This window comes from Microtus pennsylvanicus, chromosome 22 (genome assembly GCF_037038515.1).
Source record: "Microtus pennsylvanicus isolate mMicPen1 chromosome 22, mMicPen1.hap1, whole genome shotgun sequence".
Taxonomy (NCBI): Eukaryota; Metazoa; Chordata; class Mammalia; order Rodentia; family Cricetidae; genus Microtus; species Microtus pennsylvanicus.
In genome coordinates, this window is record NC_134600.1 from 13,060,261 (window position 1) to 13,081,101 (window position 20,841).

The 20,841-nt window shown below is 40.9% G+C and overlaps 2 protein-coding genes across 2 annotated transcripts in view; one reads left to right on the plus strand and one right to left on the minus strand.

Annotated features, from left to right (window-relative positions):
- Nucleotides 1–20,841, minus strand: part of LOC142840066 (uncharacterized) — a 188,001-nt gene that overhangs the window by 102,016 nt on the left and 65,144 nt on the right. The window lies entirely within an intron of this gene.
- The window catches only part of LOC142839958 (uncharacterized), a 63,727-nt gene that overhangs the window by 8,572 nt on the left and 34,314 nt on the right, over nt 1–20,841 (plus strand). The gene's annotated exons all lie outside the window — the stretch shown is intronic.

A 20,841-nucleotide genomic window follows, 5' to 3' on the forward strand; every position in this document is an offset into this window, starting at 1 on the left:
TTAACATGGATAAAGACAATTACATCTTCAAATTTATGGGCAAATTTTTGGATCTAGAAAAGATAAGAGTGAGTTAACCCAACCCAGAAAGAAAAATATAAATGTACTAACTCCTAAGTGGCATTTAAATATAAAACAGAGGACAACCAGTCTACAATTCTCAAAGGACATAGACAACAAAATGGAAACAAAGAGATATACATAAATCTATTCTATATAGACTTAGACAAAGACAAGATCTTAGTAAATTGGGAACGTGTGGATCATGGGAAAGGGAAAGGGGACTGGAAGGGAGAGTAGTTGAATAAAAGATAGTTAAAAAATCCTTGGTAAACAGCAATTCATGGGTGAATTATACAAAGTACAAAATGAATAGCTGAAATATGCTTAATTTTGTAGCTGAATAAAATAATTCCTCTTTCCAAGGCAAACTGATTTGTGACATTTAAGTAAAAGCAATCCACACATATTTTCCAAAAGAAAATTGAAGGTGTATGCCATATCTCCCTATGTTTCCAAACCTATGATCACATACACATGAGAGAGAGAAGTGTTTGATTTTACTTAATATAGCTGCATTCATTCTAAATTCACCATTAAACACTGAGGTCATGTTTTTATTATGAATTTTGAAGGTTGTACAAGTCAGAGTGACAAACCCTGAACTATGTGAGTACTAATTGAATCGTTAACTTTTGAAAATACCAAGTTAGAGTATAAGAATATCTTGGGCTTTTATAGGTCAGATGAGCACCTACAGGGCAATGGATTTTTTTTAAAAAAATATTTTTATGGTTTATTTAACTTTATTTTTATGTGTGAAGGTGTCAGATCCCCTGCAACTGGATCTTCAGACAGTTGTGAGCTACCATGTGGGTGCTGGGAATTGAACCCAGGTCCTCTGGAAGAGCAGTCAGTGCTCTTAACCACTGAGCCATATCTCCAGCCCCAGGGCAACGGATGTTGTATCCAATGAATCTAGCAGCCAGAATCAAGAGCTGAATTGAAGAAAGTGACCACACAGTTTACAGATTGATTTATAATGTACGAGACCATGCCCAAGTGGAGTGGTATCTTACAGGCTATTGACTGAAGAAGCTCTCCCAGCACCTAACCCTTTTGCTTAAATAAGAAATTCCAAACTTGGCAGGGTGGTGGTGGCGCACGCCTTTAATCCCAGCACTTGGGAGGCAGAGGCAGGGGGATCTCTGTGAGTTCGAGGTCAGCCTGGTCTACAAGAGCTATTTCCAGGACAGGCTCCAAAGCTACAGAGAAACCCTGTCTCGAAAAACCAGAAAAAAAAAAAGAAAGAAAAAAAAAAGAAATTCCAAACTCAATACAAAACTATGTATACAAGCCGGGCGGTGTTGGCGCACGCCTTTAATCCCAGCACTCGGGAGGCAGAGGCAGTCGGATCTAAGTGAGTTCGAGACCAGCCTGGTCTACAGAGCTAGTTCCAGGACAGGCTCCAAAGCCACAGAGAAACCAACTCTCGAAAAAACCAAAAAAAAAAAAAAAAAAACTATGTATACAAGAAACAGATGTCAAATATAAAGTTAGAGTTATAAGCATAATCAATACTAAGGAAGGAATATATACTAATGTTTTGATAAGCATTCTATCCTAAGGAATTCATGTCTTGTAGGAATGGCTGGTCTAGATCACAAGAGGATGATTAGTAAGTATGATTATCTTATCTTCAGCCCCATCAAAGGCCTGAGAAGAGCATTAATATTACTTGAGTAGGCAGGTAGTGAAGTCCAGCAGCCCGCAAAAAGTGTAGTAGATGACAGAGACGACTGACTGCCTGAGCAATCAACTAAAGTCTCATTACAATGTTGAAGATTAAGACTTCCTATCAGAATATAAAAAATCTTTAACCAGCTATGCAGTAAAGCAGGAAAATGATATCAAAATATAAACCATGTAGAAGTATCTTGATCAGAGGTAGAATTATATAATGCAATATGATAAATATCTCATAAAATTGTGTCAATAAACAAAATGTTTTAAACAGTTAGAATCATGCATAGATACAATCTGACAAAATAACTTTGCATAGGTGTTACAAACATTCTAAACAAAAATAGAAATATTCTATATGATAAGTATAATTTGAATTTGTATCAAAGAAAAGTCTATACCAATGTAAATTATCCAAAAATAATAGTTCACAACTATTCCTTCTAATACAAACTATTATTAGTAGTGTGAGTAAGTAATCTACCTATTATCCCATTCAATTTTCCATCTTTTTTTGAGATCTCTGGGTATACATAATTTCACCCAACCCTATATGAGTAATAATCAACTCTTAAATGTTGTCCCTGACAATGAAAACAACCTTTGTTGGGAGAGGGGATGGCATCTTCTAGAATTGCTTCCAGATGTTCTTTCTATGTGATATTATAAAAGTAAAATGATTTCTAAGTATTTGATAGGGTTGTTCTGAAGTTCTTATTTGGAATTGTAGCCAGAACGTTGTAAGAAGGTGCACCATATCTGCAGCTTGAACCCACAAGTCGGTCTCATGGTGCTATTAGCATCATGCTTTCATATCAATCAGGTAGAGACATTGTGGGGCTCCAATGTCTTCTTGGAAGCTGTTCATTGTTGAAAATGTAAATATTATTCATGTAGACATATTTTTAGTGAAATATAAGATATAGACAAAATGGGCATGAAGGAAAGTAAAATGTTCCTTTAAAATCTATCTTCTTTCTGTCCCATAGCAGAAGGCTGTTGATATGAGACAGAAGTTTAGAGTTATTCTTTTAACGTTCTGCTTGGATTTAGAGAAGGATTGACACTGTCTAATTCTAAAACCATTTCTGATTCTGAAGTAGAGATGTAAACACAAAGGAGACATCTAAAGCTGTAGCCCATGCAAAGAACCTAACAGATTATCTCTCTGGGGGTGGGCTCACTCACAGGCTTATAGGTCAGTAGCTGCCCCCTTCGTGAGACAGAAAGCATGTGGTGTGTGCAAACAGAACCAGAAGAGACAGATCAACTACAAGTGTAGGAAAAATGAAAATATTCCAGATAGTGAGACCAGTGCAAGCCATGGCTTAGAGGCTGCAGCAAATCCCTTCCCACTCCCCAATCTACCTCCTCCCTCCCTCTCCCTGCTTGAGAGAGGGCAGGGAACCCTGTCTTGTGGGAAGTCCAAGGTCCCCCCTTCCCCCCCCCCCCCGACATCCAGGCCTAGGGAGCTGTGCATCCAAATAGACTAGGGTCCCACAAAGCCAGAATATGCCATAAAACAAGTCCCAGTGCCTTTAACAATGGCTTCTCAGTCAGCCCTCATTGTAAGCCACATTCAGAGAGTCCGGTTTGATCACGTGCTCATTCATACCCGGTCCACATGGATTTGGTGAGCTCCCATTAGAACAGGCACACTGTCTCAGTGGGGGGACCAAACCCACGAGGTCCTGACTTCTTTGCTCATGTTCTCCCTCCTTCTGCCCTTCAACTGGACCTTGGGAGCTCAGTCCGTTGTTCTGATGAGGGTCTCTGTCTCTATCTCCATCCATCGTGGCCGAAGGAAGATTCTATGGTGATATTCGAGATCAATGTGATAGTCTGATCTCACATCAGTGTGATAGTGGGGCAAGGACAGTTCAGGCACCTTTGCCTCTGCTGTCCAAGGACCTAGCTGGGGACATCCCCATGAACATCTGGGATCTCCTCTAGAGGCAAGTCTCTTGCCAACCCTAAAATGCATTCCTTAATGTAGTTATCTTCTTCCCTGCTCCTATATGGGCCCTTCCTCCATCTCCATCCTCCCCCTCCCCCAAGCTCTTGCCAGTCCTTCCCTTCTCCCTTCTCTCTTCCCCTTTCCCCTTCCGCCAACTTCACCCCCACCCCTACCCCCACCCTCATGCTCACAACTATTGCCTGGAAATCTTTTTTGCTTCCAATTTCCAGGAGGACTTATATGTGTTTTTCTTTGGGTTCACCTTGTTATTTGGCTTCTCTAGGCTTGTGAATTATAGGCTTAGTATCCTTTGTTTATGGCTAGAGTCCACAAATGAGTGAGTACGTACCAAATTCATGTTTTTGGGTCTGGGTTATCTCACTCAGGATAGTGTTTTCTATTTCCATCCATTTGCATGCAAAATTCAAGATGTCATTTTTTTTCCCACTAAGTAGTACTCATGTATATATATTTCACATTTTATCCATTCTTCCATTGAGGGGCATCAAGGTTATTTCCAGGTTCTAGTTATTACAAACTGTGCTGCTATAAACATAGTCGAACAAATGCTTTTGTAGCATGATTGGGCATCTCTTGGATATATTCCCAAGAGTGGTATTGCTGGATCCTGAGGTAGGTTGATTCTGAATTTCCTAAAAAACCACCACACTGATTTCCAAAATGGTGTCACACGTTTGCATTCCCACCAGCAGTGGATGAGTGAGCATTCCCCTTACTCCACATCCTTTCAAGCAAAGGCTATCATTGATGTTTTTGATTTTAGCCATTCTGACAGGTGTAAGATAGTATCTCAAAGTTTTTTGATTTGCATTTCCATGATCACTAAGGAAGTTGAACATGACCTTAAGTGTCTTTTGGCCTTTTGAACTTCTTCTGTTGAGAATTCTCTGTTCAATTCAGCTCCCCATTTTTAAATTGGGTTAATTAGAATTTTAGTGTCTAGGTGTTTTTTTTGTTTTTTGGTTTTTCGAGACAGGATTTCTCTGTGGATTTGGAGCCTGTCCTGGAACTAGCTCTGTAGACCAGGCTGGTCTTGAACTCACAGATATCTGGCTTCCTCTGCCTCCCGAGTGCTGGGATTAAAGGCATGCGCCACCATCGCCCGGCTAGTGTCTAGTATTTTGCGTTCATTATATATTTTGGAGATCAGTCCTTTGTCTAATATGGGGTTGGTGAAATCTTCTCCCATTCAGTAGGATGCCTTTTTGTCTTAATGAGAGTATCATTTGCTTTACAGAAGCTTCTCAGTTTCTGGCGGTGCCATTTATTCATTGTTGCTCTCATTGTCTGTGCTTATGGGTTTTCTAATATTTTTATGACCAAATGACATTTTTAGGAATATATTTTTTTATTGAATTTTTTGAGTTCTACATTGCTCTTTACTCCCCTTTCTGTCTTTTCCATACCCCCTTTAACACTCCCCCATTGTCCCTATGCTGCCAATTTAGTCAGGAGATCCTGTCTTTCTCTATTTCCCATGTACATTATATCTATGTAAGTCCCTCCTAATGTCCTCATTGTTGTCTAAGTTCTCTGGGATTGTGGTTTGTAGGCTAGTTTTCTTTGCTTTATTTTTATAAACCACCTATAAGTGAGTATATGTGTCAGTTTTCTTTCTGTGTCTTGGTTACCTCACTCAAAATAATATTTTCTAGCTATATCCATTTTCCTGCAATATTCAAGCTGTCATTTTTTTTGCTGTGTAGTACTCCATTGTGTAAATGTACCACATTTTCCTTATCCATTCTTTGGTCAAAGAACATTTAGGTTGTTTCCAGGTTCTGGCTATGACAAACAAAGCTGCTATGAACATAGTTGAGCACATGTCCTTGTGCATTTTTGAGCATCCTTTGTTTATATACCCAAAAGAGGTATTATTGGGTCTTGAGGAAAGTTGTTTCCTACTTTTCTGTGAAATCGCAACACTGATATCCAAAGAGGTTGTACCCCTTGAATTCGCACCAGCAATGCAGAAGTGTTCCCTTTTCCCCACAATCTCTCCAGCATAAGTTGTGATCAGTGTTTCTGATCTTGGCCATTCTTACTGGTGTAAGACAGAATCTCAGAGTTGTTTTGTAATTCTCTGATGACTAAAGATGTTGAACATTTCCTTAAGTGTCTTTCAGCCCTTTTAGATTCCTCTGTTGCGAGTTCTCTGTTTAGGTCTGTGCTCCATTTTTTAAAATTAGATTATTTGTTCTTTTGATGACCAATTTCTTGAGTTCTTTGTCTACTTTGGAGATCAGACCTCTGATGTGGGGTTAGTGATGACCTTTTCCCATTCTGTAGGCTGTTGTTTTGTCCTGTTGACCATCTCCTTTGCTTTACAGAAGATTTTTTGTTTCAGGAGGTCTAATTTATTAATTGTTTCTTTCAGTGTCTGTGATGCTGGTGTTATATTTAGGAAGTGGTCTCCTGTGCCCTTGTGTTCATGTGTACTTCCCACTTTCTCTTCTATAAATTTCAATGAGGCTGGCTCCATGTTGAGGTCTTTGATCCATTTGGAGTTGAGTTTTGTGCATGGTGATAGGTATGGGTCTATTTTTATTCTTCTACATGTTGATATCCAGTCATTCCAGCATCATTTGTTAAATATGCTTTGTTTTTTCCATTTGATATTTTTTGCTTTGTCAGAAATCAGGTGTTCAAAGGTGTATGGATTAATATCTGGTTCTTTGATTTGGTTCATTCATCTTCTGTCTGTTCTTTTGCCAATATCAGGCTGTTTTCAGTATTGTAGTTCTGTAGTAAAGTTTGAAGTCAGGAATTGTGATGCCTCCCCAAGTTCTTTTATTGTACAGGATTGTTTTGGCTATCCTGGGATATTTTCTTTTCCATGTGAAATTGAGTACCGTTCTTTCGAGGTCTGTGAAGAATTTTTCTGGGATTTTGATGGGCAGTGCATTGAATCTGTAGAGTGCTTTTGTAGTAAGATTGCCATTTTTACTATGTTTATTTTGCCTAGCAAAAAGTATGGGAGATCTTTCCACTTTCTGTTTTCTTCTTAATTTCTTTCTTCAAAGATTCAAAGTTCTTTTTTTTTTAAATATTTTATTTATTTATTATGTATACAATATTCTGTCTGTGTGTATGTCTGCAGGCCAGAAGATGGCACCAGACCTCATTACAGATGGTTGTGAGCCACCATGTGGTTGCTGGGAATTGAACTCAGGACCTTTGGAAGAGCAGGCAATGCTCTTAACCACTGAGCCATCTCTCCAGCTCCCAAAGTTCTTGTTATACAAGTCTTCCACTTGTTTGGTTAGAGTTACTTCAAAATATTTTATTCTACTCTTGGTTATTGTGAAGGGTGTTGTTTCTCTGATATCTTTTCCAGCCCTTTTATTATCTTTGTATAGGAGGGATATTGGTTTTTTTTTTCTGATCCGGGATCATGCTACATTACTGAAAATGTTTATGAGTTGTAGAAGTTCCTTGGTAGAATTTTGGGATCGCTTATGTAAACTATCATGCCATCAACAAACAGTGAGCATTTGGCTTTTTCTTTTCTGATTTGTAGTCCCTTGATCTCCTTATGGTGTCTTATTGCCCTACCTAAAACCTCAAGAACTATATTGAATAGATATGAAGAGAGTGGACAATCTTGTCTTGTTCTTGATTTCCATAGAATTGCTGGGTGTTTCTCTACATTTAGTTTGATGTTGGCTGTTGGCTTGCTGAGTATTGCATTTATTATGTTTAGGTATATTCCTTTTATCATGAAGGGATGTTGTATTTTATCTAATGCTTTTTCGTTATCTAATGAGATGATCATGTGGTTTTTATTTTTCAGTTAGTTTATATGGTGGATTATGCTGACAGATTTTTGTATGTTGAATCATTCTTGCATCTCTTGGATGTAGCCAACTTGATCATGGTGGATGAATGATCTGATGTGTTCTTGGACTTGATTTGCCAGTTTTTTGTTTTTTTTTTTTTATTTGTATTTTTGGATCAATGTTCACGAGTGAGATTGGTCTGTAATTTTCTTTATAATGTCTTTCTGTGGTTTGAGTGTCAGGGTAATTGTAGCCTCAAAAAAGGGGTTTGGCATTGTTCCTTCTGTTTCTATTATGTGAAATAACTCAAGGAGTATTGGTATTAGTTCTTCTGTGAAAGTCTTGTATAATTCTGAGCTGAAACCATCTGGTCCTGGGCTTTTTTTGGTTGGGAGTCTTTTGATGGCTGTTTCTATTTATTCAGCAGTTATAGGTGTGTTAAATTTGTTTATCTGGTCTTGATTTAATTTTGGTAAGTGATATTTATCCAGAAAGTTGTCCATTCCTTTAAGTTTTCCAATTTTGTGGAGTTTTCAAAATATGACCTGATGATTCTCTGTATTTCCTCCATGTCTGTTGTTCTGCCCCCCTTTTCATTTCTGATTTTGTTCATTTGCATATTTTCTCTCTGCCTTTTGGTTAATTTGGATAAAGTTTTGTCTATTTTGCTGATTTTCTATAAGAACCTACTCTTTGTTTCAGTGATTCTTTGTATTGTTTTTTCTGTTTCTATTTTGTTGATTTCAGCTCTTAATTTGATTTTTCCTGCTGTCTTAATTTCTTAGGTGAGTTTACTACTTTTTGTTCAAAAGTTTTCAAAGGTTTTGTTAATTCACTAATGTGGGATTTTTCTGTCCTCTATATGTAGGCATTTAGTGCTATGAACTTTTCTCTTAACACTACTTTCATTGTGTCCCATAAATTTGGATATGTTGTGTGGTCATTTTCATTGAATTTTAGAAATTCTTTAATTTCTTCTTTTTTTTCTTCCTTGACCCATTGATGATTCTGGTTAGCATTGTTTAATTTCCATGTTTGTGGATTTGATGAAATTAGTATTGCTGTTGACTTCTAGTTTTTAACCATGATGATCTGATAAAGTACATATGTGTATTCTGATTTTTTTTTTGTATTTGTTGAGGTTTGTTTTGTTACTGAGTATGTGGTTGATTTTTGAGTAAGTTCCAGCAGGTATGGAGAAGAAAATATATTCTTTTCTGTTTAAAAGGAATATTCTATAAAAGTCTGTTAAGTACATTTGAGTCATAACATCTGTTAGATACCTTATTTCTCTGTTACTTTTTTGTCTGAATGATCTGTCCAGTGGTGAGAGGGGAACTTTGAAGTTTCCACTATTAGTATGTGGGGTTTTATGTATGTTTTAAGCTTTAGAAGTGTTTCTTTTACATATGAGAGTGGCCTTATATTTGGGACATTGATGTTCAGTAATGAGATTTCTCTTGATAGATTTTTCTTATGACTAATATGAAATGACCTTCTTGTCTCTTCTGATCAATTTTAGCTTGAAGTCTATCTTGTTAGATATTAGGATATCTACAGCCACTTGTTTCTTAGGTCAATTTGATTGAATACTTTTTCCAACCCTTTACTCTGAGACAATGTCTGTCTTTGAGGTTGAGATGTGTTTCTTTTATGCAGGAGGAGAATGGATTCTGAATTCGTATCCATTGTGTTTGCCTGTGTCTTTATATAGGTGTGTTGATTCCATTTATATTAAGAGTTATTAATGACCAGTGATTGCTATCTCCTATTAATTTAGTATTCATTGTTGGTGATGTTAATTCGTGCCTTTTTCCCTTCTTTTGGATTTACTGCTATGAGACCATCAATTTTCTGTGCTTTTGTTGGTTAACCTAACTTTCTTCAGTTTTCCTTTTAGTATTTTGTGTATGGCTGAGTTTGTGGCTAGGTACTGGTTAAATCTAGTTTTGTCCTGGAATATCTTGTTTTGTCCTTCTATGGTTATTGAAAGTTTTACTGGGTATAGTAGTCTGGGCTGGCATCTGTGGTCTCTTGATGTCTGCATAAATCTTGACAGTGACCTTCTGGCTTTTATTGTTTTCAATGAGAAGTCAGGTGTAATTCTGATAGGTCTGACTTAAGTGGTACTTGGCCTTTTTCCTTTACAGCTCTTTTTTTTTTAAAAAAAACTATTTATTTATTATGTATACAATATTCTGCCTGTATGCCTGAAGGCCAGAAGAGGGTGCCAGACCTCTTTACAGATGGTTGTGAGCCACCATGTATTTGCTGGGAATTGAACTCAGGACCTTTGGAAGAGCAGGCCATGCTCTTAACCACTGAGCCATCTCTCCACCCCCCTCCTTTACAGTTCTTAATATTCTTTCTTTACTCTGTATGTTTAGTGTTTTGATTATTATGTGGTGAGAGGACCCAAAAAGATGAATATGGTATGTACTACCTCATTAGTGGATTCTAGTCATGAACAAAGGTCATTGAGCCTATAGTTCATGATCCTAGAGAAGCTAAATAACACGGTGAACCCAAAGAAAAACATATAGATTTTCCTAATAATTGGAAGCAGACAAGATCATGAGGCAAAAGTTGGGAGCATGGGGAAGGGGTTGGAGTTGAGGGAAGGGGAGAGGGGAAGAAAGAAGGGAAAAGGGGAGTATGGAGAGATTTTGGGGGACTGGGAGGGTTTAGATGGAGGAAGGGTGGATATGGGATCAGGGAAGAAGATATCTTAATTAAGGGAGCCATTTTAGGGTTGGCAAGAGACTTGGCTCTAGAGGGCTTCCCAGGTGTCCAAGGGAATGTCCGTAGCTACGTCCTTGATCAGTAGAGGAAAGGGTGCCTGAACTGGCCTTGTCCTATAGCCACACTGATGAATACCTTGAATATCATCATAGAACCTTCATCGGGTGATGGATGGAGATAGAGACAGAGACCTCCATTGGAGCACTGGACTGAGTCGCCAAAGCACAGATGAAGAGCAGAAGGAGGGAGAATATAAGAAAGGAAGGCAGGACCATGAGGGGTGCGTCCACCCACGGAGACTCTGGAACCGATCGAGTGGGAGCTCACCACGGCCAGCTGGACTGGGTCTGGACAAGCATGTTATCAAACCAGACTCTCTGGATGTGGCTGACAATGAGGGTGGACTGAGAAGCCAATGATGACACTGGATTTTGATTCTACTGCATGTACTGGCTTTTTGGGAGCCTAGTCTATTTGGATGCACACCTTCCTAGAATGGAGAGGGGGGCCTTGGTCTTCCCACAAGAAAGGGCATCCTCACTTCTCTTAGGACTGGAGAGAGAGGGGGAGAGGGAGTGGGAGGGAAATGGAAGGATGGGAGGAGGTAGAAAATTTAAATCAATCAATCAATAAATTTAAAAAAATAAAAAATACAATGCTCTATCAATCTTTAAAAAAAACAAAACACAACAAAATTTAGTTAATTACTTAAGAACAGCACATCCCCATACAGGTTTGTTTTGGGCAGACCATCAAGGAACATAGAGCTTGCAGACAGCAGTGAGCCATGAGATTACAGAACAAAGCTTGTGTCAGGCATTTGCTGATCTAAAATGCAAGCTGGAGAAGCCCCTCCTCCCAGAGTCAGAGCTCAGCCTAATCAGAGTAGGGTTGGCAGAAGCCAGAGAAGCTGGAAGCTGCAGAGGAGTTTCAGCCAAAAGCCACAAGCAGCAGTAAGTCAGCCACTTAGTAGGAAGGACTAAGCCACTTGGGAATAGGAGGAAGGAAATTGTGAAGTTGTCTTCTAGGAGGCCAACACAATGGTGTGCAGCTGTGTGCCAGAGGGGAGGTGGTTAAGTTGCAGAGAGGTAGTTCAGCTGTGTGTGGTGGGGGAAGGCTGCAGGAGAGACCCAGCAATAGTGAGGATTCCGGCCATATGGTCACCAATTTGTTGTTGTACAAAGAGTTCCTAAATAGTCCAGAACAGAGATAACAAAGGTTTACTCATCTGGAAATAAACTAACAGAAAGAATACTAGTCCAGAGTCTTCTGTGAGCAATGGGAATGGGAACCAAATCCAACAGCCAAGAGGCTTTGTCTGTATTTATCGTACATGAGATGATGCCCAAGGTGGGCAGGTATCTTAAAGGCTGTTGACTGCAGGAGTTCCCCAGCACAGGCTACCTGTGTTGCACATATTTTTTGCACCACAGTAGATGGCAGTAGCATCTCTACCCATCCAAGAAATCTCCTGAAGCCCACAGTCTTCCCTCTTCCTCACCCTTTTCTAGGATGGCAAATAGTATAGGTAAATCCCATATTCTATCCCACATATGTCCTTCTCCCAACTATTTTATTCATCCCTGTCTGTATTTCCTACTTTTATTTTTGACCCTCTCTGTCTATCTTCCCACATGGCTGAGCTTGCATCACCATCTCCATCACTTACACCCTCATGGAGCCCATCTGTTTGGAACAAGGTGTCCCCTGCCTTCTTAAAAAGAATACCATCATTTTTTTGGTCCAAGGTCATATTTATTTAGAAATATCTAACGTTACTAAAAAGGTGAAAAGAAGAGTAGTTATCTGTAACCACATTGCCCTGAAAGGAAGCAAGTATTAGTATCTCACCACAATTTTCCAGAATTTTCTAGACCTAAACATATATCCATAGGACAATAATTAAAAAAAAAATAAGATTCGTCAGAAGTTAATGCAATATTTTATACTCTGCATATTTCCCCTCCCATTGATTACATCATGATAATTTCCTATAATCCAATATTTCTTTAAAAATGTTTTCTATCTTTTGCATTTCACCATTTTACTCCACAGAAATTTATTTAAACATTTCTGTTCTACTTGAGCATCAAGTTTGCAATTTTTTTCTAACTTGGATTAATGTATTTTGTCCTGTAAGTAGAATTTGTACATATTAATCATAACTGTACCAGATTTTTCTTTTTTTTTTTTTTGGTTTTTCAGGACAGGGTTTCTCTGTAGCTTTGGAGTCTGTCCTGGAATAGCTCTTGTAGCCCAGGCTGTTCTCGAACTCACAGACATCTGCCTGCCTCTGCCTCTCAAGTGCTGCATATTTTTCTTTTATTCTTGTGTGTGTGAATGTGCACCTGCGCGTGTATGTGCGTGTGAATGTGTCTCATGTTTCCCTGGCTGATCTTAAGCTTGCTTTGTGTTTGAGGAGTGCCTTTAACTTCTGATCTCCCTGTTTCTGTCTCCTAAGTGCTAGGATTATAGGTAGGCACCACCATGATATAGCTGTGCCCTTCAATTTTTCTTCAACTAGATTCCTAGTGCTGCCAGTGAAGGATTAACCGATCTCATGTTTAAGGACCCTGTTTTCCAATTACTGTGTAAGAGGTTCATATTGATTTATTACCCCTCCAACTCTTTATTTAACAATATGCACAAGATCAAGAAAAGCTGATACACTAAGTTTTTAAGGGAAGATAATATCCTGTCAGAGATTGAATTAAAAGTAGCCTAGCCAGACTGATGCCAGCCCTGACTCATGCATGCTCAGAAGATGTCTCTGAGCCCTGGTAACTTCCCTTTCACCTCTGTATCAACTTCAGTGGCAGATCCAGTCCAGAATTGCTACAAATGCCTTGGGAAGAGCCCTATTTAGGAACCACCACTTGGGTAATATTGAATCCTTGGTTACACTACAGGAAAATATTTCAGCAAAAGCCAAAGAGACATTGAGGGGGAAGTGTGTACACAGAAGATTAGGTACTAAATAGAGAGAGACACTGTGCTTAGGTGTCTTTACAAAAGATACAGAAATATTTGCCACATATCTTAAAGGATGTAATTCATAGCTGAGTATAGTGGCATAAGGCTTTAATACCACCGCTTGGTGGTGTCTTTCTCCTGTGGTGGCTACAAGGCTTCTCTTCTGATTATGCCTACTTTCTCTATATAGCTTTTCCAGTCTGGCTACATTCTGTTAAGTCATTGGCTGAAAGCAGCTTCTTTATTCATTAACCATCATAAGCAACACATATACAAAGGGACTTCCCATACCAAAGAGGCACACTGACCTAGTGAGTTCCAGACCAGGCAAAGCATAAGACCTTGTCTCAAAAAAGAATAAATAAAACAAATAATGTAATTTATAATGTAAGACTTTAAGACAATCCTGAAGCCATTTTTGACAATTCTGAATCCTCTCAGCCTCTGTGCCATAGTGCTTCCCCTCCTCCCCTGAGAACCAAGGACCTAACAGCTACACTCGCACGTAATCAGTTCCTGAACAATTACCCATATATGTAAGTTTTGGTTCGGTCCCTCGGCTTCCCGAATGCTGGGGGACTCTGTCATGACAGAATTAATAAAATCCTCATGCTTTTGCATTGGCTGTGGTATGTGAGATGGTCTCTGGGGGCGACTCCTTCTCGGTGTTTGGATGCTAGAGTCCAACGTTTGGTTCCCTGACCGGGAATCAAGTCGCTGCCAGACACACTCTAAACCCAGTTGGAGGTATAAAGCAACGAGCTCATTTTTATGTCTGTCTGTTTGTGTATTGTGTTTCTGTTTCTGTGTAATTGTGAATTAGTACCTTGAGCATTGTACCTGCGCAGGGCTAGTATTTGAAGGGGACCAGGCTTTGGGACAGACGTGTCCGGGAACATTCCCTGGCCCAGCTGTGGAGGACGCTTCACTGGCAATTTGTGAAACTAGGAGCGACCAGGTCATCTTAGTTTCTAGGGAGTGTGGCCCTTATCGCCCACTCCCTTCCAGGTTAATATCAGTTTGTTGCCGCGCTGCTTCTGATTTTGAGTCTATGTCTGTCTTTTTGTTCTTGTGTTTTTTCAGTTCTCCACCAGAGTGGTGGTGAGAGCACCAACTTCTGGTTTTGAGTTTATGTCTGTCTCATTGTATTTTTTGTTTTTGTATGTCAGTTTGTCTTTGTTAAAATCCACCTGCAGGAATTCAGAACCTGGCACCGGGCCCCCTAGCCATCATCAGTTTCCCTGATTCCGAAAGCAGCCTCACCACTGGAAGAGGTGATGGCTGCCCCTCCCCAAGCCCTTTGTCTTCTCTCTTTCCTGTACAGGAGCAAAAGAAACCCAGAATCCAGGCACCTCTGGTTCTTCCTGATATCCAGCAGAACAGGACAGACTTCTTCCTCCTCCTCCCCCAGAGGAAGCACTTCGTTCCTGAGGAGCCCAGCTGGTCGGGCCCTAGCCCTGAAAACTTCAGTACTCAGCATCTATGCTGGGACAGGGGAAAGATGAAAATGACTTCCCAAGCATTTCCCCTTCGCTCAGTTGCAGGCCTGTAGTGCCCTGGTCTCCCTTATTTCTGTGCTGCATTCGCGGGGACAGTTTATGATCAACTAACTAAGCTTCCTGTGTGTTTCTGTGCTATGCCTGCCCCATCTGGTGGTTAGCTGCAGGGCATTCACTCCATTGTTAATATGGTAATTTCCCACCTGCCTGGGGGGAGATCCTTGTGCTGCAGTTAGGTAGATAAGGACTTCCCAAAGGCTGAATAAAGTGGTACTCAGCTGCTCACCTTTCAAATGACCCTGGTCTCTACGTGTCTTCTTTTCAACCTCCCGGCCCTTGCCCGACTCACATTCGGTACAGTGGCGCGCGAACTGTACCGAGGGTGTAACACCAAATCGGATGTTACAATTGGAGGCCCCGCTGGGATGATCATCGGCAACTAGACCCATCTGCGAGATCGAGAAGTAGAGATCCCTGAGAGGTCGCCCTCGGGAAGGCTGGCCAGCAGGTAAGAAATTGTGCCGCGAGGGTGAATTGGTTATGGGTGCAAGTTATTCTGTTCCATTGTTAAAGGGCCGGTTAACAGGCCAGTTGTTAGGTCTTTTGGAAAATAAAGGCACCGGTATTAAAGTTGAGAAAGCAAAAGAGATTATTAAGACAGTTAGAGTTTAGTCCCTGGTTCCTACATCAGGGGGTTTTAATATTACTGATTGGGAGCAGGTAAAGGCTGATCTTCAAAATGCACTGAAAGAGCGAGGGCCACAAGAATTCCCCATGGCGATATTTTCACTATGGCTCTTGGTCAGAGATGCTCTTCTCAGTGATGATGTTAAAGTGAAAGAGCAATTAGAGAGTGTAAACAAAACCCTTGAGGAGATTCGAGGAGTAGAATCTGTGAGTTCTATTAAGAGTTTTGAGGAACAGGAAGTTATAGGAACAGGAAGTAATAGAAAGGATATAGAAGAAGAAGAAGAAGAAATTTTAGAAAAGGAGATCGCACTGATAAAAAAGAAGTTAGAAAAAGAGGAAAGGAAGGAAGCAAACGGAGATGTCTCCATGAGACCTCCTCCGCAAAATCCTTGCACTACTGCTTCTGCCCCTATGGACTTAGAGGCAGAAACCCGAGAGATCCGGGACAGGTTAAATAATCTAAGTGGAGAGAAGCAGATTTATCCTGTTGTGGAAAACATTGATCAGCAGGGACAGAGGGCCAGGCAGCATAACCCTCTGGCCTTTAAGGATATTAAGCAGTTAAAAGAAACAGTTGTGGACTATGGAGTTCATGCTCCTTTCACTGTAGCTTTATTGGAATCCTTTGCAGAGCTCAACCTTATACCCAGTGACTGGATGCAGCTTTGCAGGGCTTGTCTTTCAGGGGGAGATTACTTGTTATGGAGAGGTAAAATATAGGAAAATTGCAAAAAAGACGGCAGGCAAAAATGCTGAAGCAGGTTTCCCCCAGAATAACCTTGTACGAGGCACCTGAGGAAGTGCAGGACTAGATCTCTGTACCTCCGCCTGAGCAGTATTGACCCCACAAATGGGTGTGCAGGCCTTGGGCACTGGAGTATTTGGACCTATCCCAGAGTATTCAGTAGGTATAGTTTTGGGTAGAAGTAGTTCTGCGCTCAAAGGAATCAAAATTTTACCAGGAATTATAGACTGTGATTATACTGGAGAAATTAAAAGTATGATTGAAGCTGGTATGGGAGTCCTTGTCATCCCTCAAAGAGCGAGAATAGCTCAATTAGTGCTTTTACCCATGTTTCTCTCTACTAATCCTTTCTTTAAACAAGAACGAGGAGACAAGGGATTTGGCTTCACTGGATCCCCTGGAGCTTTTTGGGTTTCTTAGTTTAGAGAACCGCCCCACCCTCACTTTAACAGTAAATGGGAAAAGGTTCCAAGGCCTTCCTGATACAGGGGCTGATTCTTCAGTGATTGCTAAAAAGCACTGGCCTGCAACCTGGCCTCTACAGCCAGCCTCAACGACCTTGCAGGGAGTAGGAACGGCCAGTTCTCCAGAGTGCAGTACTCAATATTTAGATTGGGAGGACGAAGAAGGCCATAAGGGCATTTTTAAACCATTTGTCCCAGAACACCTTCCTCTTAATTTGTGGGGAAGAGATGTTTTGCAAGCTATGGGAGCAGTTCTGACCACTGAACCTGTGCAGCGTATGCTATCGAAGCAGGGCTTTGTCCCTGGTCAGGGTTTAGGCCAAAATCTGCAGGGGGATGTGCAGATTTTAGCAGACAAGAAAATAATACAACAGTCACCTGAACAGAGTGCAGGGTTAGGAAACTTTTCCTAGGGTCATTGCAGAGCAGCCAGAAAGCATTCCTATAAAATGGAAAACTGAAAAGCCTGTTTGGATAGAACAATGGCCCCTGAGTAAGGAGAAATTACAGGCTGCTTGTACTCTAGTCCAGGAACAGCTAGAGGCAGGACACATAGTGCCATCCACTTCTCCCAGGAATACCCCTATCTTTAGTATTAAGAAAAATTCTGGTAAATGGAGGTTATTGCAAGATCTTAGAGCAGTAAATGATTGCATGGAAATTATGGGGACAACTCAACCTGGGTTGCCTCAGCCTGTAGGTATTCCTGCAGGATATCATCTTTTAGTTATTGACCTGAAGGATTGTTTTTTCACCATTCCCTTGCATCCAAAAGACTCTGATAAATTTGCTTTCAGTGTACCGTCTATAAATTTCAAAGAACCATACAAGCGCTACCAATGGGTAACATTGCCCCAGGGTATGGCCAATAGTTCTGTAATTTGCCAAATGTTTGTGGTACAGGTTATTGCCCCTATAAGGTATATTCTCAACTGTATATAAGTCATTATTTGGATGACATCCTATTAGCTGGACAGGACCCAGAAATAGTCCTTGAGACTTTTGCTGACTTGCAAGAATGCCTAGCACATGCTGGGTTAGTTATTGCTTCTGAAAAAGTACAACAACAGTTTCCATATCAATACTTGGGGCATCAGCTGTTGCAGACAGGAGTAAAACCACAGAAAGTTACTCTTCGCCTAGATAAACTACAAACTTTGAATTATTTTTAAAAGTTGCTTGGGGACCTGACTTGGGTCCGGCCCAGTCTGGGAATTCCTACTGGAGACTTAAAACCACTTTTTTGACATTCTGCAGGGGAATCCAGACCCAACGTCCTTTCATGAGTTAATACCTCAAGCAAAGCAATGTATTACTTTAATCGAAGAAAATCTTGCCTCTGCTCATATTAATTATATTGACTATAGTCAGCCACTGCTGTTGATAATTTCACCCTCCAAGCATAGTCCTACTGGAGTTTTTTTGGCAGCAAGGACACATCCTGTGGGTGCATGAACATGTGTCACCTGTAAAAATTGTTATCTCATATCCATCAGCTGTGCTACGTGTTATTCAGAAAGGATATAAGCTTAGTTTGCAAACTTTTGGAATTTTACCTCATGAGGTTATTACACCATATGCCCAGGCAGCATTTGGTTGCAAAATTTTGCTGAAGATTGGACTTTACTTTTATGCACTAATCCCTGCATGTTAGACAGTCATTATCCTTCTGATGAGTTAGTCACCTTCTTTAAAAATTATCCGGTATGTTTCCCTAAAATTGTTTCTTTGCAGCCTCTGGCAGGGGCACGAAATGTGTTTACTGATGGATCTTCCACCGGGAGAGCTGTGGTAGCCTCCCCTCCTGATTTTGACATTCAGTCTGTTAATACTAACTCTTCTCAGGTGGCTGAATTGGTTGCTGTCCAGATGGCCCTAGAGAAATATGCTGATATTCCATTTAACCTTTTTACTGACAGTCAGTATATAAGCAAAATTCTTGCACCACTGGAAACTGCAGCTTATGTTGCCTCTGTATCTCGAGTCCAGATGCAGTTATTGGCTATTCAAACTTTGCTTTGGGCACGATCTGTACCCATTTACTTAGGGCATTTGCGGGCTCATACTGACCTCCCTAGTCCTTTGAGTGAGGGAAACGCTTTGGCTGATCAGCTTACTCGTCAAATTTATGTAGTGAGTCAGGAATCTTATGAAGCTGCAGAAAAAGCTCATAATCATTTTCATCTCAATGCTGGATTTTTAAGATTTCATTTTAAGATATCTCGAGAGCAAGTAACTAATATTGTTAAAAAGTGCTCTCTGTGTACAGAACTTTTAACTGTTCCCCATTTGGGAGTCAATCCTCGTGGGCTTGCCCCTAATCATTTATGGCAAATGAATGTCACCCATGTTCCTTCTTTTGGGCACATGCAATATGTTCACGTAACCGTAGATACATATTCTCATCTCATTTTTGCCTCAGCTCACACAGGAGAAAGATTACGGGATGTTAAAAGTCATTGTCTCCAGGCATTTGCCTACATGGGAGTTCCTAAAACTGTTAAGACTGATAATGGACCAGCCTATACTAGCTTTGCTAAATTTTGCTCTGAGTTTTCTATTTCGCACAAAACGGGAATACCTTATAATCCTCAAGGACAAGCTGTAGTGGAGCGAGCGCATCATACGCTCAAAGCCTATTTTCATAAAACAAAAAAGGGGGTATATGGTTCCACCCCCAGAGATCATTTATCTTTTATTTTATACATTTTAAATTTTTTGACTGTTGATGCTCAATCTCATACCGCCGCTGACAGGCATTGGCAGCAAGATTCTTCCGGGATGCCTCATGTCAAATGGAAGAATCTATCAGATGGCACCTGGCATGGTCCAGATCCTGTACTGGTGTGGGGAAGAGGGGCTGTTTGTGTTTTCCCACAGGATGCTGACAATCCAATATGGGTACCTGAGCGGCTAGTGCGTGCTGTGGATTTTCCTGTCCAGAAGCCTGAAGACAGGACAGAGCCGAGAGATCAAAGAGATTCTGGCTTGTCAACTGAAGAGTTTCTGGTTTCCTGAGGAGCTGGCTGCGGTGGTCTGAGTGCCAAGGATTGTTCCTCTACTCGTCTACCCATCTACCCATCCCATGATATCGGCAGCCACAGCTGTTGCTGCCACAGCAGCTAAAGCTGCTGGATTTTTCATTAGTCAGTCAGTTGCTTCCTGCTAGCACAAAGGATACCTTCTCAGGGCAGGTTGCAAATGCCCTAGCCATCCAAATTGAGCTAAATTTACAAATGAATATTGCAGTTAATTTTGCTCTTGGTTGTGGTTAAAGACCACTGCTAGTTGTTACAGTAATAAGCTTATTGATGTTATTCACGGACCCTGAGGTGTACAATTTACAAATTGGCTCTTAAAATTATTCTAGTTAGCTATACCAGGGTTATTTTCACCAGCGCTGAGACCTTACTTACAGGGCTCCAATTTGGGCAAAATTATTAAGAATTGAGCAGGCACAGTCTCCTTAAGGGATGCTTACATGTGCTGGAGCATCATCTTCATGGTTGTGATGCCAGAGCCAAAGGCAAGCTCAGGTCAATGTTTCCACGTGGCAAGTCCTCTTAGCTATTGCCCCAGAGAATCTTTCAACACAAATCTGGCTGAACTCGGTGATGGATGACTAGTGAGCCACAGACCGGAAAGGCTTTTGGGGGGCTGCCTCAACCTAAGACAGGAAATGTGTTTTGACCTGGATGCTTTCCCATGACTGGTAAGGGGTATTGCCTGACGTCCAATGCCACCCAAGACAGGCCTAGCCATAATTTATACAAACGGGGGACCTGTAATGCCCTGGTCTCCCTTATTCCTGTGGTGCATTCACGGGGACAGTTAATGATCAACTACTAAGCTTCCTGCATATTTCTGTGCTAACCCTGCCCCATCTGGTGGTTAGCTGTAGGGCATTCACTCCATTGTTAATATGGTAATTTCCCACCTGCCTGGGGGGAAATCCTTGTGCTGCAGTTAGGTAGATAAGGACTTCCCAAAGGCTGAATAAAGTGGCATGCAGCTGATCTCCTTTTGAATGACTCTGGTCTCTCTATGTCTTCTTTTCAACCTCCAGGCCTTTGCCCAACTCGCCTTTGGTACAGTGGCGAGGGAACTGTACTGAGGGTGTGACACCAAATCGGGTGTTACACAGGCCAATTACAATACTGCCCTTTTCTGCCTCTAATCTTTACTTATAACCCTTCCTTTTCTTGAAACTCTCAGGCTGTGACCAGGC